The following is a 13,464-nucleotide window of genomic DNA, read 5'->3' on the forward strand; positions in this document are numbered from 1 at the left end:
CAGGGATTTTTTTTTTTTTTCTGTCTTCCAAAAGAGTGAAGGAAAATTGAATTCTGGGTTTGTTAATTCTCTTTATTTTCCATTTACTTTAATTTTTACAATTGATTTACTAACTTCAGTGCAAAAATACAAATATTTTTGTTTAGGAGTTAAATGTTTCATGTGCCAGCCCTTCATGCTAATCACTGGAATTGTTTATTATTGAACCTGGAAAGAACAAAGTGGAGTCTCTGTTTAAACTCAATCAACTGGCATTTCACTTTCATCTGTTTTTGTCTTTCAGGAGATTTTTGACCAATTTGGTTGTTTAAAAAAAAAAAAAAAGCATATGACTGGAAGCCTTGGATTCTACTACCAGCCTTGCCATTTAGTACATCTATAACCTTGAGTAAGTCACTTCCACTCTTTGATTTCTAATCTGAAAAAAAGGAAAGTGTTATCCAAGGTACACGTGAGATTTGAGATGGTGTTTCACATTCTAGCCTTCTTGTCTTTTTACTAGCAAAGTGAATAACAGTGCCCTTTTGTTTGATTTTTGGATAAATCTACCACTGAAAAACATCTTGCATCTATTAAATGTTTTAACCAGTGGTCAAAGCAATAATTAAATATAAAATGCCAGTGTCTTCATTTTAGAGGCAATGTGCTCTGTGAGGATTAAAGGAAGTTCATTGTAGCCCAACTTTATAGAGATAGGGATTTATTTGACATTTTCTAATTGTGAAACATGGCACCCATGTTTTTTTTAATTTAAGTATAGTTGACATATAGTATTATATTAGTTTCAGGTGTACAACATAGTGATTTGACCATTACATACATTATGAAATGCTCACCATGAAAAGTGTAGTTACCATATGTCATCATACAAAGTTCTTACAATATTATTGACTATATTCCCTATGCTGTACTATTCATCCCTTTAACTTATCTATTTTATAGCTGGAAGTTTGTATCTCTTAATCCCCTTCACCTATTTTGCCCATCACATGAACCACCTCCCCTCTGGCAACCATCAGTTGTTCTCTGTATTTATGAGTCTGTTTCTAGTTTTTGTTTCTTTGTTCATTTATTTTTTTAGATTCCACATATTTTTTAAGTCATAGTGGTTTTTGTGTCTCTGACTTATTTCACTTGGAACCCATGTTTTAATTGTGCTTTATAAGGCAGTATTCTTAAGTGTGGTTTAAAGGTCTTCTGGGGGGGGGGTCATGAAATCTTTGGATTTTATTTTATTTTATTTTTATCTACTTGTTTTTTGGTGCTGGTCACTTCTTTTTTAATCTTTGGATTTTAGAACAGAAAGGGACATCTGCAATCATCACATCCAATCCTCTGAGTTTTATTAAACTGCTGAGATTCAGTAGACCCAGAAATGCTGAGTAGCTCATCCATGGTCAAAGAGCCTAGAGAGCTGCCTAGGGTCCAAACTCCAAAGACAAAATGTTATATACCTGGTGGAGGTGTCCTAGCTACTTCTTAATGAAAGACAGAGAGTGAAAGGCTGAGACGAGGGGATTGTTTATTCCAAGTCTGAATAAAATTGCCAAGTCTTAAAAATTGCTGCTTGATAGAATTAGATAGTTGGTTAGTTTTCACATTGCAGCTTCCAGATTAAAGTCAATCCAGTATGTTTAACAAAATACTGTGTCTGAGGCATTGAACTACGGTGATGCTCCTATAGAACTGTGCAAAATCACAGTCCCTCCCCTTAGAGACTCTGTAGCCTAACATGGAGATAAAACAAGTACATAATAGGGAATAAAAACAATAAAAAACAGATTTCAAAAGGAAAATAACTTTGGAGTTCTCAAAGTCTCAAAGAACTTTGAGGATTTCAAAGTCCAAAGGGGAGGTGGACTTAAATAGAACCTGATAGGTCAAGTGTTCCTTAGCAGATCAAAGGTAAAATCAGGGTGCTCTGGGAACTCACAGGCAAGGTCTTGAATCAGAGTGAGACAAAAGAAAGGAACTAGTAAAATAATAAAATTTTGGCAAGTCTTCCTATTCTTGAGTTGGTTATTTGCTGCTGGAGAAAATCCCTCAGTCATGCAGATGGATATCAACTATAAATTCATTCTCTCTAACCCTAAATACAACTTAATTATCTTGAGTTGAGTACCCTTGGTGAATTCTTCTTTTTTTCTCTAATCAATTATCCTAAATCTACTCCACTCTCTTTAAGCCTGTACCCTGCCCTTTTCTCAGCAGGCTGCTCCTCTTCTAGGAGCCCCTGAAGAGTCACAGTAATTGCCTTAATTTAGCTGACCTATAAGTACAAGTGATGCCAAGTGCTTCGTCTCCAACCCTGCTTCCCTCCAAACTTCAGACTTGTCTGTCACATTACTGCTGGGTATCTCCACTTGGATGTTTCAGAGCCATCTCAAAATCAATATATATCTAAGGCCTGAATGTATCTATCACCTTCCATGCAAAGCCTCATCTTCTTCCTCCAAGTGCCCTCAATTAGAAGAGGTACCACCATTCTCCCCAGTTTGCACTGTAGAAACATACAAATGCAGAAAGAATGTCCAGTTGGGAGGCTGCAGTGATCCAAACCACCATACTTCTTGTTACAGTATTCAATACATTGTAATTGCATGAGAAAGAACATAGTCAAGTGATTAAAAACATGGCTCTAGGTGGCACATGGCTGGCTCAGTCCATAGAGCATGTGACTCTTGATCTTGGGGTTGTGAGTTCAAGCTCCACATTAGGTGTAGAGCCTACAGAACAAAACAAAACAAAATAAAACCATACCTTAAAGTAAGGTGGATCTGCATGTGATTCCTGGCAGCACCATTTACCAGCTAGCCATATGACCTTGAACAAATCATTAAACTTTCTAAGACTGGGTTATCTCATCTGAAAAATGGGAACATAGTAATACTTACATCAAAGGGTATTTGGAGGATTAAATGAGATATCACATATGAAGCTTTCAGCAATGGTATTCCTGTTTAAGATCTGGGAGAGCAAAGACCATTTCTGTCTTGTTCACCATTGTATCTGCAGGACCTGGCACAGAGAAGGCACTCAATACATATCTACTGAATGAATATATGAGGCAGTGGCATGCCTGAACAGTGAGGATGGAGAAAAGCAATGCAAGATAGAGACCTGGGCTTCACCCTGCATCATTTGCCCATGCTATTGGTCACCAATTCCTATTGATTTAATTCCTGAGTATTTCTCAGGTCTCTCCATCCCTCTGTAACCCTTCCATAACTGCACCCGTGCAGGCATCATGATCTCTCACCAGGACTAGTAGAAGTTTCTAAGCACTCTCCCTACATCATGTTTTGCCTCCACATCAGCCCCTTCCAGACTGCCACAAGAAGAATCTATCCAAAGCTGAAATGGGGAACATGCCATTTCTTTGTTTAACATCCTTTCATGTGGCTACTTCTTATCCATAGGATCCAGTCTCAACTCCTCACAGCCTGGGTCTACATTTTCATCTTCCTTTCCTACTGTTCCCTCTCTCACATTTGATAGTCTAGCAATTGCAGACTGGTCTTGTCTTCAGAACATACTGTGCTATTTCATGTCTTCATGCTTGTGAGAGGTACTTGCTTGTTCTTTGAACTCCCTTCTCTCCTGTATCAGTTAGGAGTTCGTTTGTCTGCTTATGACAGGAAGCATTAAATACCAAGCTGGAAGTTTATTTCTTTTCCACATAAACAGAGTTTGGAGGTAATTGTCTATAGCTCGTAAAACATTTCTGCTATGATCAGGGACCCAGGCTCCTGTCCTGTGGTTCTGCCATTGATGTGTGTCTTTCATCTGTTCCTCTCTCCTTTCTCTACCCCTCCAGCACCTTATTCCATTAATCATCTCCTCTCTTCGGTATCACCACCTCTCCATTTCCTTGGAGGGAAGAAACTCATCCTGTGAAGATCCCTCATTCTAGTATCTTTCCTGCCATTCTACCTTTCCAACAACTACCAACGGATTTCCATCCTAGTTCACCACACTTCTTGAAAGACTAATTGCTACCTGGCAGATTTTCATTCTTGATCCAATTTGACCTTCCTTACCTGTTGAAACTGTTGACCACCTCCCACTCTTCCAAAGTCTCTTGTCCTTTGGTTTTCAAAACCCTTCAGGTTCCTGGTTTCCTTCCTGCTTCTCCTACTGCTCCTTCTGCAAAGTGGTTTTCCTCATCCTTTGACTGACTCTCAAGTGACGATGTTTCTCAGACTCCCCCCCCCCCCCCCCCCCCACCTCCTTGACCCTTACTCCACATACTTTCTCTACAGTGGTAGTCCCTAGTAATCTCCCCAGTACAGACAACAGTTTTCCATGTGGCAACTGTCTCCAGGGTCTGTTTGTTGAGTTCTCATTCCTGAACTTGAGTCTTGAATTTCTAACTCCCTACCTAAAGGGCAGCCCTGATTATGTACAGTCCCCATCAACTCCTCCTAGATTCCTCAGAAACCTTTTATCTGGTCTCTAACTTTCACATTATTGCCAGAGTTACCTTCTATTTTTAAAAATCTAATTATCTTAATTTTTTTTTTTTTTTTTTTGGAAAGCTTCCATTGGCTTTCTCCTGCTTTGGGGACAAAATTCAAATTCCCAATTTGGCATATAAGTTCCCTTACAGACTGCCTCCAAGCTACTTTTTGTTTGTTTCCACTGCATTTATTACTTATACAAAAAATATTCAAAAGAAAAAAATTTATTCTCACTTCTCCAATGGCTGTCATCCCTGCCTCTTGCCCACACAACTCCTAACCCCTTTCCTCAGGGCCAGTTCAAAACTGAACCTGCTCACTGCCACTTTCACAGAAAACAGCCAGTTCCAGGGATGTGGGGGGAGAAGGTAGGAAAAGGGTGACAATACTGTCCAGGTTCCACCCAGAAGTGGGCCAGGTGGAGATTGACAGAATTCAAACAGAAGGGCTGGTGGCCTCACAATGATGTAGTCTAACTAAAGTGGGCTGGAAAGGACATGGCATAGCCTGTCAGAGGCTTTAAAGGGTGTCTCATGGGCTTGTGTCAAACCCAGAAAAACTGACATCAGGAGAAGAATGTGGAGGACCAGGGAGGCAGTCTTGCAGAAAGTTTCCCAATTCTCCCAGGTTGAGAGGTGCAGAAAATCTAGAGGGCACCATTTTGGCAAAAAAACTTACTCTAGTATTAGGAGGTTACAAAAGTGCCACAGACACTGAGAAAGGCTACGAGGAGATACAGTTTCACAAAGCACAGTGATGACAGACCAGAGCAGTGGGGTTCATGTGACTGATGCAGAAACTACAAAATCTGGAAAGTAGGGAAAGTGGCCTTTCAGGGAGTGACTCTGTACGAGTCATACAGAATTGACCCCAGGTCAGACAACCTGGTTAGTCTCACAGAGCAGCTGGCAGCATTGGGGGCCTGAGGGGGAATCACATAAAAAGGATTTAAGGAGCACCTAGGCGGCTGTCAATTAAGCCTCTGGCTCTTAGTTTCAGCTCAGTCATGATCTCACAATTGTGAGATTGAGCCCCACATCGGGCTCCACGCTGAAAGCATGGAGCCTGCTCAGGATTCTCTCTCTCTGTCTGTCTCTCTCCTCCCTTGTTCTCTCTCCTTCTTTCTCTAAAAATAAATAAATAAACACTTTTTTAAAAAGGACTTAAAACAAGCAGCTAGAAGAAAAGAATGGTAGAAAACTGCTCCATGGCTCTCAGGAATCAAGGGCAGTACTGGGGGCTGGGAGGACACATGCACAAGAAATAGCACCGAAGAGGTTTCCTATTCAACAGTCAGTCAGTTGGTGAGGGGGAAGAAGATCCAGGAAGCAGGTGATGGGAACAAAGTTGGGGTCCTATAGTCGAGTTTCTGGAGGCTGGAACAGAAGGAGGGCACGCTGTAGACCAGTGATAGAACATAATTCTGGACCCCAAATGGGGGAGGTGGCAGATGGGATTGGGTGTCATTGATAGAGTGGTGAGTGGAACAGCACAGTTCACAGTACTTTCTAGGTGAAAAAATGAAATCAGGAAAAAGGAATAGCTTTTACTCTAATAATTATGAGTTTTGTTTTGGACATACTAATTTTGGACATATGAGTTTGGGTGAAGATCAGCAACTCAGAAAAGATATTATGGCCAATGATGTAGATGTGGGAGTTACCAGCAAAGATGGTAACAAACACTAATTGGCTCTCGTGTTTTTCAACTATGGACTAAAGAAAGGTAGAAAGTTTATAGGAGGTAGAGAAAGGGTTGGGAGTTAGAATTTGGGGTATGAGGGAGAAAATCCATTGTTGGATTCTCTTGTTAGAAAAAAGAAACAAACCATAGTTAACGCTTTTCCTGGGATCCTCCCCTCTACCAGAAGTATGCAGCCCTTCCACCAATTTAAAGTCCAGAATCAAGAAATAAATGGATCTAAAGATGTTCATTCTCTTTCTTCTAAGAAGCTACTGATTCAAACTTTTCATCCTAAGCTCCTGTTGGCAACTTCAAACCCTTATCCATTCATCATCTCCACCTCTCTTGTTTTTGTGGTGTGTGTGTGTGTGTGTGTGTGTGTGTGTGTGTGTGTGTGTGTTTCTGCCCCTTTTGCAAAAGCAAGAGGAAGTAGGTAAGGTGGAAATATCTATTTCCCCTAAAAAATGATAAATAAACTGACAAAACTGAAAAACTTTTTTAAATAGAAAAATAACATCTTTGGGGTTCTATTTATTTAGATTCTTTTTCTTTTATTTTTTATTTTGAGAGAGAGAGTGTGTGTGTATGTGTGTGAGAGAGAGAGCTGAAGGAGAGGGGGAGAGGAAGAGAGGGGGAGAGAGGGAGAGAGAGAGAAGGAGGGGAGGAGGGGAGAGAGAGAGAGAGAGACAGAGAGAGAGAGAGAAACTGAAACTTAAGTAGGCTCTATGCTCAGGGCACAGTTCAACACAGGGCTCAATCCCACAATCCTGGGATCATGACCTGAGCCAAAATCAAGAGTCAAACATTCAACTAACTGAGCCACCCAGGTGTCCTGAGATTTCTTTTTCTTAACTTACTCTCCCTCTACTCCACGCCTTTGCTTTCTTAATGCTTCTGGGAAGTAAACACTTACATAGATCATCTAATTAAATAAGTAAAGTGAATTATGTGTTTCCATGCAACTTTTTAACATATTAACAATTGATAAATTTAATTACATAAAAATTAACCTTTTTTGGGGTGGAAAAACAATAGCAAACACCAAAAGCAAAGGCAAAATGGAAAACTGGCAGAAAATGTTGCACCCCATATCATACACAAAAGACAAAATTCTTTAATATATAAAGAACTTCTACAAATCAAGAATGAAACCAACAAGCAAATATAAAAATGGATAAAGACTGGACTTTTCAGAGAAGAAAATTCAAGGGCTTTTAAATGTTTGAAAAGATGTTCAATTTCATCCATAGTAAGAGAAATGCGGATTAAAACTACATTGAGATACCATTTTTCATCTGTCAGATTGACAAAGATCCAAAAGTAGATAATATTGTACACTGTTGAAGGTATGGTGATCCATAAATTGCTAACGGGAGTGTAAATTGGTTCAACGATTAGTTCAACTCTCACTTGGTACCTAATTATCAGGGATTCTTTCCAACCCAGCTTTTCTGTGCTTTTGGCGGTTTCCTATCTGATGTGGACCTTAGAGAAACAGAACTGTAATTGAAAATGTTTCTAATGTGTAGAAGAAATGAAGACTGCTTTGTGTGTGATAAAACAAAACCAGGGAAGTTTGGCAATATTTAACAAAATTAAAACTGCATATATCCTTTGACTCAGTATCCATCATTAAGGGACTAGCTTAAAATAATCATGGTATATACATGCCAGGGAATTCTCTGCAGCCACAAAAAAGAATGAGGAATATCTTTACATGTTTATACAGAAATATCTCCAAAATATTTTTTATTATTATTTTTTCATTATGGTAAGTGTATTCTTTAATCCACATCACCTATTTCCCCATCTTTCTACCCACCTCCCTTCTGGTAACCATCAGTTTGTTGTCTGTAGTTAAGTGTCTGTTTTCTTGGTTTGTCTCTCTTTCTCTCTCTCTTTTTTTTTTTTTTCCCTCCGCTGATTTGTTTTGTTTCTTAAATTCCACATATGAATGAAATCATATGGTGTTTGTCTTTCTCTGACTTATTAAACTTAGCATAATACTGTCTAGATCCATCCATATTGTTACAAATGGCAATATTTCATTCTTTTTATGGCTGAATGATATTCACCACATCTTCTTTATCCCTTCATCTATCAGTGGACACTTAGGCTGCTTCCATAGTTTGGCTGTTGTAGATAATGCTGCAATAAACATAAGGGTGCATATATCCCTTTGAGTTAATGTTTTTGTATTTCGGGGTTAAATACCCCGTAGTGTGATTCCTGGATCATGGGACAGTTCTATTTTTAATTTTTTTGAGGAACCTCCAAATGTCTTCCACAGTAGCTGCACCCAGTTTATATTCTCACCAACAGTGCACAAAGGTTCCTTTTTCTCCAGATCCTCACTAACACTTGTTTCTTGAGTTTTTTATTTTTGCCATTCTGCCAGGTGTGAGGTGGTATCTCATTGTGGTTTTGATTTGTATTTCTCTGATAGTAAGTGATGTTGAACATCTTTTCATGTGTTTTTTGGCCATTCATGTCTTCTTTGGGGAAATGTCTGCTCATGTCTTCTGCTCATTTTTATTTATTTTTATTTTTTTTTAAGTATACTTGTATTTATTTTTTTTTAGTTTCTTTTTTTTTATTTTTTATTTATTTTTTAATATATGAAATTTACTGTCAAATTGGTTTCCATACAACACCCAGTGCTCATCCCAAAATCTTCTGCCCATTTTTAAATTGGATTATTTGTTTGTTGCGGGGGGGGGGGGGGGAGAGTTGAGTTGCAGAACTTCTTCATACATTTTGGATACTAACCCTTTATCAGATGTGTCATTTGCAAATATCTTCTCCCATTCAGTAGGTTACCTTTTAGTTTGTTGCTTGTTTCCATTGTGCAGAAACTATTTTGATGTAATCTCAATAGTTTATTTTTGCTTTTGTTTCCCTTGCCTCAGGATACATATCTAGAGTGATGTTGTTACAGCCAATGTCAGAGAAATTGCTGCCTGTGGTCTCTTCAAGGATTTTTATGGTTTCAGGTCTCATGTTTAGATCCTTGATGCATTTTGAGTTTATTTTTGTGTACAGTGAAAGAAAGTGGTCTAGTTTCATTTTTTTGCATGTAGCTGTCCAGTTTTCCCATCACCATGTATTGGAGAGACTTTTTTCCCATTGTATTCATTCTTCCTTTATCAAAGATTAACTGACCATATAATTGTGGGTTTATTTCTTGGCTTTCTATTCTATTCTGTTGACCTATGTGTCTGTTTTTATGCCAGCATCATGTCATGTTTTAATTACTATCACTTTGTAATAAACTTGAAATCTGGAATTGTGATACCTTTGGTTTTGTTTTTCTTTTTTCAAGATTGCTTTTACTATCTTTTACTAATAGTAAAGATACTATTAACTATCAAGATTGCTTTTGTGATTCCATATAAATTTTAGGATTATTCTGTGGAAAATGCTGTTGGTGTTTTGATAGGGATTGCATTAAATCTATAGATTACTTTGGGTAGTATAGACATTTTAACAATATTTGTTCTTCCAACCCATAAATATGGAATGTTTTTCTATTTGTTTATGTCATCTTCAATTTCTTTCATCAGTGTTTTATAGCTTTTAGAGTACAGGTCTTTCACTTCTTTGATTAAGTTTGTTCCTGGGTATTTTATTATTTCTTTGTGCAATTGTAAATGGGATCTTGTTTTACATTTTATTTATGTATTTGTTTTTAAATTTACATCCAAGTTAGTTAGCATATAGTGCAATAATGATTTCAGGAGTAGAATCCAGTGATTCCCCTACATATAACACCCAGTGCTCATCCCAACAAGTGTCTTCCTTAACGCCCCTTGCGCATTTAGTCCATCCCCCAACCCACAACCCCTCCAGCAACCGTCAGTTTGTTCTCTGTATTTAAGACTCTCTTATGTTATGTCCCCCTCCCTGTTTTTATATTATTTTTGCTTCCCTTCCCTCATGTTCATCTGTTTTGTATCTTAAATCTGTTTCACATATGAGTGAAGTCATATGATATTTGTCTTTCTCTGACTAATGTTGCTTAGTATAATACACTCTAGTTCCATCCACGTTGTTGCAAATGGCAACATTTCATTCTTTTTCATTGGTGGGTAATACTTCATTATATATATGTATACCATATCTTCCTTATCCATTCATCTGCTGATTGACATTTTGGCTCTTTCTATACCTTGGCTATTATTGATAGCTCTGCTATAAACATCGGGGTGCATATTGCCCCTTCAAAATAGCACACCTGTGGGATTGTTTTCTTAATTTCTCTTTTTGCTGCTTCATTATAGAAATGCAGTGGATTTCCATACATTGATTCTGTATCCTCCAACCTTACTGATTTATCAGTGTTAGTAGTTTTTTGGTGGAGTCTTTAGGGTTTTCTATATATAGTAATATCATCTGCAAATAGTGAAAATTTTATTTCTTCCTTACCAATTTGGATGCCTTTTGTTTTTTTAATTTAATTTTTTTAAATGTTTATTTTATTTTATTTTATTTTGAGAGTGAGTGAGTGAGCGAGGGAAGGGCAGAGAGAGAGAGGGAGAGAGAGAACTCCCAAGCAGGCTCTGCACTGTCAGCATAGAGCCTAACATGGGGCTCGAACTCACCAACTATGAGATCATGATCTGAGCCCAAACCAAGTGTCAGATGCTTAACCAACTGAGCCACCCAGGTGTCCACCTTTTATCTGTTTTTATTGTCTGATTGTTATGGCTAGGACTTCCAGTACCATGTTGAATAAAAGTGGTGAGAGTAGACATCCTTGTCTGGTTCCCGACCTTAGGAGAAAAGCTCTCAGTTTTTCCCCACTGAGTATGATGTTAGCTGTGGGTGTCATATAATAATTCTTATAGATAATAAAGTTTTCTTGGACTGTCTCTAATGAGCTTCTCATTCTTGTGCTAGCCCTGCATTTTAAATTATTAAATTATTCAAACAGTATTTATGAGTACCTGCTCTGTAGGAGGGCACTACAATAGGTGCTGCGATATCAATAATAGGCAAAAACAGAAAAACATAGTGCCTACCTTCATGTAACTTAGAATTTAATAGGGAAGACAAACATTAATACACAAGTTATATAGCTCATCAGTGAATTAAATGCTGGTAAGGATATGAATAAGGTCCTATGGGAGCTTTTAGCAAGGACTAAGGGGATCAGGGAAGCAATGCTTGAGATCTAAAGGATGAGGGGATTTAAACTGGCAAAATTAAAAGATAAGATGGGTGAAATTACAGGCAGAGGGAACATAGGTGTTTAAAGGCTGGTCAGTGTTGCTGGAGCACAACATTTAGGAAAATAATAGTTCAGGATAAGGCTAGAGAGATGGGCAGGGATATTTACACTATTGATTTTTATACTCAGAGTAATATAAAACCATGAAGGGCTCTAGCAAGGATTGACAGGTTATATTTGCACTGTAATGCAGAGAAATGATTGGAGAGCACCAGACAGGAGGCAAGGAGAGCAATTAGGTAAGTTCGTGCTGTCTCTTGGCAGGAAACCTCAGGTCCCACCCCCAGAGCTGTTTTGAGTGTCCTTATAGCATGGTGACTGCCTTCTCCTAGAGCAAGTGATCCAAGAGGTCAAGGCAGAAACTGCAGTATCTTTTATGACCTTGGAAATCACAGGCTGTCATTTGTTTGGTATTTTAGTGATCGCACAAGTCAACCCTGATTCAGTGTGGGGGCGGGCATACACAGGAGACAAGAATCATTTAAGCCACCTTCGAAGATGGCTACAGACTAAACCTTGTGGAACTCCAACATTTCATTTCTGGGTGGTATATTGTGGGAGTGCAAAGGAAACTGAGAAGCAGCTAGGGAAGGAAGAATACCAGATGAAATCCAGCCGAAGAAAAGGAAATTTCAAGAAATCTACCAAGAGGGCATGTTAGAGGAGAGCCAAAAATATGTTCATTGGATTTAGTGACATAGATTTAATGACTGAAAGCTCTTTCCTCATGATATAATTTAACATTTATTTTGACTTACCTCCCCTTATAACTTTTATTGAAGAGACTTTTTTCCCATCTTTGTTTTTAAGTAATCTTTTAACATCCCTATGGATGTTTTCATAATGTTCCCCTAAAACTCTGATACTTTGAGTGGAATTGTGTTAACTTTATGATTTTGTTTGAGAAACATATTTTTACAACAATTAGGTTTCTCTTTAAAACACCTAGCACATGTTTCAAAGGGGCACATGCACCCCGATGTTTATAGCAGAGCTATCAACAATAGTCAAGGTATGGAAAGAGCCAAAATGTCAATCAGCAGATGAATGGATAAGGAAGATATGGTATACATATATATAATGAAGTATTACCCACCAATGAAAAAGAATGAAATGTTGCCATTTGCAACAACGTGGATGGAACTAGAGTGTATTATACTAAGCAACATTAGTCAGAGAAAGACAAATATCATATGACTTCACTCATATGTGAAACAGATTTAAGATACAAAACAGATGAACATGAGGGAAGGGAAGCAAAAATAATATAAAAACAGGGAGGGGGACATAACATAAGAGAGTCTTAAATACAGAGAACAAACTGACGGTTGCTGGAGGGGTTGTGGGTTGGGGGATGGACTAAATGCGCAAGGGGCGTTAAGGAAGACACTTGTTGGGATGAGCACTGGGTGTTATATGTAGGGGAATCACTGGATTCTACTCCTGAAATCATTATTGCACTATATGCTAACTAACTTGGATGTAAATTTAAAAATAAATAAATAATGAAAAATGACGAATTAAAAAAAATTAAAACCTCAATTCTACCTTACACTCAATAAACATTGTTGAATGACATTAATTACTCTACCACTCTGAGATTAAATCTGTAATTTTAAAATAAAAATAAAAATAAAACACGTAACACCTTCCTCTATGTGTGTAAAATTTCACTTAAATCACCTAAATAAAGATTGGCAATTTAAAAAATGTTAAAAAAATAAATAAAAAAATAAAAAATAAATAAAAAATGTTATCATATATCTGTCATTAAGTTGATCCCTGGGTATTATTTTTGTTGTTGCTACTGTGAATGGGATCTCTTCCCCTCCCCCATTACCACCATAATGTTTTCAATCTAGAAATGTATTTACTTTATTCCCCATTTTATAGATAAGAGGCCCAGAGAATATCGGTGACTGGGCTATGGTTATAGAGTGGGAGAGTTGGGGACTGCAGATTTTGAACATCTGAATTTTATTGTGCTACTATAGGAAATGAAGTTGCTTATCCAGTCGAACTTTATTAAAATTAATAGTCTCTTAAGTATTACTTTCTTTTTTTTTTTTGTTTGTTTTCTATTTTTTTATT

General features: G+C 37.7%; 1 protein-coding gene across 4 annotated transcripts in view; it reads left to right on the top strand.

Moving 5' to 3' along the window:
- The first annotated feature begins 312 nt into the window (after positions 1-312).
- Positions 313-13,464, top strand: part of GREB1L (GREB1 like retinoic acid receptor coactivator) — a 174,567-nt gene continuing 161,415 nt past the window's right edge. For all 4 annotated transcript variants that reach the window (XR_006195366.1, XM_042911022.1, XM_042911025.1 and 1 more), the window contains exon 1: positions 313-388. The gene's annotated coding sequence lies outside the window, so the exon portion shown is untranslated. The remainder of the gene's footprint in view (positions 389-13,464) is intronic.

The sequence above is a fragment of the Panthera leo genome, chromosome D3 (assembly GCF_018350215.1).
Source record: "Panthera leo isolate Ple1 chromosome D3, P.leo_Ple1_pat1.1, whole genome shotgun sequence".
NCBI classification, from domain to species: Eukaryota; Metazoa; Chordata; class Mammalia; order Carnivora; family Felidae; genus Panthera; species Panthera leo.